The sequence below is a fragment of the Empidonax traillii genome, unplaced genomic scaffold (assembly GCF_003031625.1).
Source record: "Empidonax traillii isolate 1590-97213 ecotype Southwest subspecies unplaced genomic scaffold, ASM303162v1 scaffold1862:size54582, whole genome shotgun sequence".
Lineage (NCBI taxonomy): Eukaryota > Metazoa > Chordata > Aves > Passeriformes > Tyrannidae > Empidonax > Empidonax traillii.
In genome coordinates this window covers 18,469-23,944 of record NW_020957055.1, presented here as the reverse complement: position 1 = coordinate 23,944, position 5,476 = coordinate 18,469, and positions in this window count along the sequence as shown.

Here is a 5,476-nt window from a genome sequence, read left to right as displayed (position 1 = left end):
CCTCAAACCTCGGGAAGTTGTGTTTGCCAGAGGGTTGCTCAGGGTGACAACCATTCCCACTGGGTAAAAATAAACATATGGACACTGAAACAGTCCCAGGGAAAGCGAATGATCTGCACATTTACAGCTGTAAAAAAAAAAAAAAGAAAAAAAAATTAGCAACAAAGCTGGACAGACAACTTTGGGTTCATATGGATAATTCTACAAATAAACTTGCAATGGGCTGCATTTATAATTTTGACATATGGGCAGCTGGAGAGCAGTATTTGCAGAAGGGTTTATGGACACATAAACAAACACACTTGCCAGCTGTGGAAAATACGTGTGGAAAGCAGTAAAATGCTCACATGGATGGTTATTTATACAGCAAATGGTGCTTTTCACTGGGCAAACACCGTATCAAGCTCTTCATTGCAGCCCCTTTGACTGACTGATTTATTGTCTCTTTTTATTTCTCTGGGGTGAATTGCTGCATTTACCCCGTCTCCTTGCCCAGTCCTAGCAAACACCTCCCTTTGACACGTGTGGTGGTAACAGCTCCAACCCTTCAGCACGTCCCAGCAGACTTTGCTCTCTCTCTCTCTCCAAATAAACCTTGGCGGGGTCAGAGTTTCTCATTCGGATTTTTTTTTTACCGCTCTTCAGAGAAGAGATGTTTGTTTATCCACTCAAATGGCTTCTTAAGGCACTGGAGGTGAAGGGAAGAGAAGAGTCAGGATTTCTCAGCTCAGGTGTTTCTGCTGGACAAGGTGGTGAGGGCAGATTTCGCTGCTGTGCTCCGGGATGTGTCCAAATTGCAGTGACTGAAATGCAGCTCCAGCAGGGATAAGAATAAGCAGCTCCAGCTCTAAACTGGATCGTCATCATCATCATCGTTTCAGGAATGATCAGAATACAAAGGCTCTCCAGTTCAGTTTGCCTCTCTTTCTGTTTTAGGAGTTTTGACCTCTCTCAATGACGGGTGCCAGACTTGGGCACCTGGGTTCACCTCCCCACGTATTCCCACAAATCCCCGCTTCCCTGATCCCTTCCACTTTTACTCCTCTCTCACTTTTCCACGGGGTTAATCCTAACAGAACATTCCATTGTTTTTGACTCCAGCACGGAAAATCAGGGATGGCAGCAGGAGTGATTGCAGTGCCAGCAGAGAAAGGCATTCCGGTTTTATCGGGATGTTTCTTTCGGGAAGCTTTCTCCGCAGGTGGACAAGATTAATCTGTTTGCTGAAGGGGGACTACGAGGCTTAAAGGAGGCAATTACAACTTCACAGTAGTCAAAGCTGTGCACAGCGGCAAGAACTCAGGGGAGGGAAATCCATGGAACAAAAAGAGATACGCAGATTATGAGCATTTCAACCGAAACTGTGGTGTTTCTCACTTTCAGGGAAGGCAGGGAACAGGAATTACACGTTTGTTTGACAGCTTTATTCTCTAAATAGTGCTGTACTGTGCAAACATGTTACTGAATGTTTGATAATGGCTTATTGCCCATCTTTCATACCTTTCTCACCAGTTAGTCACTCAGCTCTTCAAAACTACAGCAGCTCCCTCACCCCTGAATGTTCAGATACAATACTTAGATTCAAGCAGTCATATGTGAAAACCTTAAATCCTTACAAAGGAGGTTTGAGATCCCTGTGAATGAAAAAACAACAACAACAACAACAACAACAAAAGAAACAAACAAACAAAAAAATTTTGTGTAGCTAATTAGATATTGTTAAATAATTCTGCTCTGAACATGAGTCAAACTCGCACAGGAGGGGCTTCGTTTTGCACATCGTGCCCTTGCAATCCAGCATTTTGTCTCCTTCTCGCTCCTGAGCCTGCACATATCCATCTCCATGGCCAGAGGATTCCCAGAGCAGGATCCCAAAGCTTTAACACTGGCCCTGCTGCTGCCCTTTTCCTGGGAGAAGGGCACAGTGGGAACCCTCTTCCTTGGCCAGCCCAGACACTTAAAAATCTGGTGCCAGACACTTAAAAATCCGGTGCCAGACACTTAAAAATCCCCTCTGTCTCCGGCACAGCTTTGAGCAAAGGTGTTTTCCAGCAGCGTAGCACAGAAAGAAGGCACTGCAAAGGTGATTCCTTGGGTGTCCAGGCCCAGCTCAGACTCCAAGGAATGCCGAGGAAGGAGAGGCTCAGCTGCCCTGAGCACCAGCGCAGCCTCCACCTGGCAAAACCGAAGGGATGATTCCCTGCAAAGGGCACCTCAGCATTATCCAGGTCAAAGGATTCCCCGGGCAGAATCAGCTCACTGAACACATTTCACCTGCTTCAGGAGCAGAGATGTGGATTTCTGATGGATTCCTGAGCACCACCACCCCCCCCCTGAGAAGGGCTCCAGGCCACTGAAGTGCCTGTTCCATCTGTGAGAGCTTCTCAGGTTGATGTCTGTTTAACTTGTCCACTTGATCTCGGAATGGTGGAGACACGGGGTCAGCACTGCAATGTTTTCCTGGGAAAGGAAACCTGGAGCTGTTGGTTCTAATTTTAGCCTTCTAACTTTTGGTCATCCAAGGGTTTTTTTTTTTTTACCTGCCCGCAGAGGAAGGTGATGAAATCCCAGGCACGCTCCGGTTGGAGTCAGGGCAGTGTCTCACCCCTGGAACTTCTGCTGAACTGATTCTTTCATGTTGATTACCGTGTTCCCTCGTGCCTGATCTCCAGATATGAAGCATTCTCACGTAGCCTGCAGTTCCAAAACCCCTGGGAAGTATTTTTGGCAAAACTCTGCTCCCTCCCTTATTTCTGAATGATCTTTTTCACTTCTCCCCCTTGGTGCTTATTTACTGCCAGCTGTGTAATGTTGTTTCCTCCTGTCTCACCAAATTGTGGCGAAGGATAAACACGTTGCATTACCCTCCCTGATAACTGCAAAGCCTCTCTAATGTGGCAAATATTTACACTGGTTTTTAGTGAATGCAAGCAGAAAGTTTTCACAAAATTGAACAGAGCAACTGTAAAGCCAAAAGTGACCTAAAGGGTTGAAGAATGAGCAAGCAAGCAAAGCTGTGAAGTAAATGAGAAATTCAAAGTCAACAGTTGGTATATTAAAAAGAACAAGGCTATGGGCTGCAGATAACACCTCTGGCTACATAAAGCAGATGAAAAAGGCAGAAAATTTATGAGTATATGTTTTCTAACCTAGAAAGCAGCTGCCAGCACTAAAAAACTCCCATTATTGCACAGCTTCTGGGATTCCCAAGGCCACTGCAGAAAAAAAGAAAAAAAAGTCCTCAAGGGATTTCAGCTAAAAAAAATCACAGAGAACTGCTGTGACATCAGAGGCTCAAACACAGCATTCCAAGGAAAATCAGGCACAAGCTGATGTGCTCCACGTGTTCTTCCCCACCCTGTGAAAGGCAGAAAGGGCTCGCGTGATCAACCTGGACAGTAAAGGAACTTAATTTAAAGGAATATTCCAAACATGAAAACAAAGTGGAAGTTAAAATCTCCAACATGAAATTTCCAGTGGTTGTGAGGAACCCAATTGAGATTTCTGAGGAATGTCAAAATTTGATTCAGAAAACAACTTCAAAGGCAATATTTGAATCAATTCCATCAAGTTCTCAGAAATAAGTAGCAGGAAGGGTATTTTGTGCCCTGAAAGAGGCTCCAGGTTGTAGGTTCCCAGTCATCTCCCAGCAGTTTAAGTTTACAGAGCAATGATTCAAATAACTTCCCTGGGCAGATCTGATCAGGACTTGATGGTGAGGTCAGTGGGAATGCAGGGCACTGTCACAGCAAGGGAAGGGGACAGGGCAGCCAAAATTTCTGCTTCAGGGCGGTTCATGGCAGTGGCCAAGGCTAAAAGGGGAGCCAAAGCCCCAGGGATTTACCAGGGAGTTTGTGGCTGTTACTAAACAGAGTTGGAGGAGACCAGGATGTCCCTCGTGTCTCCTCAGAGTGACAAAGAACAGAGGGAAAATCATCAGGAGGAAGGAAGCTGGCAAAGCATCACTGCCTGCCTCTGCCCACAGGGACAGGCTTCCCAAGAAGATGGATGAGCCCAGGTCACACAGTGAACATTCCTGAACTGAACCCACTGGAGCAAAACGAGTCCAGGGCTCTGCAAACGCAACTCCAGAGTCATTCACTGAACTACAACCCTGAGCACAAATACACCCCAAAATAGGCTCCCCAGTACAAAACAGACATGGACACAGAATCACAGAATCCCAGAGGCTGGGAAAGGTCTCCAAGGTCATGGATCCCCCCTGTGCTCCATCCCCACCTTGTCCCCCAGCCCAGAGCACTGAGTGCCACGGCCAGCCCTGCCTTGGACACCTCCAGGGCTGGGCACTCCAAACCTCCCTGGGCAGCCCCTGCCAAGGCCTCACCACCCTTTCCAGCAACAAATTCCTCCTCCTGGCCCACCTGAGCCTCCCCTGGCACAGCTGGAGGCCGTTCCCTCTCCTCCTGTCCCTGTTCCCTGGGAGTAGAGCCCGACCCCCCCCAGCTCCTCCTTCTTGTCAGGAGGATGTCATGAAAGCGAGGACATCTCAGAGGCACAGGGAGCCAGGATGTGTTGCAGGGCAGATAATTCTGATTAGACACCAGGCAAAACTAAACAGGGCCCCAGGGGGGGGTTGGGGAATCACCATCCCTGGAGATATCCCTGCCTGGACTGCACAAGCCCTGAGCAGCTCCAGCTGCTTGGCTCTGCTTTGGGCAGCAGGAAGGGCCAGGTGACTCCAGAGATCCTCCCAGCCTGTGGTTATAAACCCCAAAGCTGTCTCCTCCTCATGTTTTAAAGCTGTGGAGGACTGAATGGTTTCGAGAAAATTAAAAGCCCAGCTAAGAGCTTTCACTGTTGTCCCACGTCACCACTTACAAACATTGCGGGTTTATGCAGTTGAAAGCTGTTCTGTGGTCACCCCTGAGCCCCTGGGGACAGCAGAGCCTCAGAGAGGGGAGGCAGGAGGGGAAGAAGGAGCCTGAGATCATCTGCTCTGTCAGGCAACTCACCTTTGAAGACTGATCCAAAGATTGCATGAATTCAGAGCTATTCCCTATTTGTCCTGGATTTTTTTTTTCCCGCTTCTCTGGCCACAGTCCCCCCTGGTTTGCACCTTTCTGCCCCTCTAGGGAGTGAGGGAGGTTGAGATGGACATCCAGCATTCCTGTGATGATTCCTGCTCCTCTCTCCATGGCACTACCTTTCCATGGCTCAAGCCACACATAATTGCTGAATCGTCAGTATTATCATTATTCTGACCGTCATCCTCACAACTGGTGGCCTTTTACCTGGCAATAAGACATTTTTGATTTGTCTTTTTTTCGGAAGGGGGGAAAACCCAAAGCCACATCGGGGATGACAGCTTTGATCCCACACTTTTGACTGATGCAGACTGACCTGAATTGGAGAGAGAGGGAATTTCCCCTGCAAGAGAAAAATCCATCTGACTCTCTCAGAGCTGCCAGGCACCACCATAACAAAAAAGATTTATGACTCAGCCAGTCCAATTAAA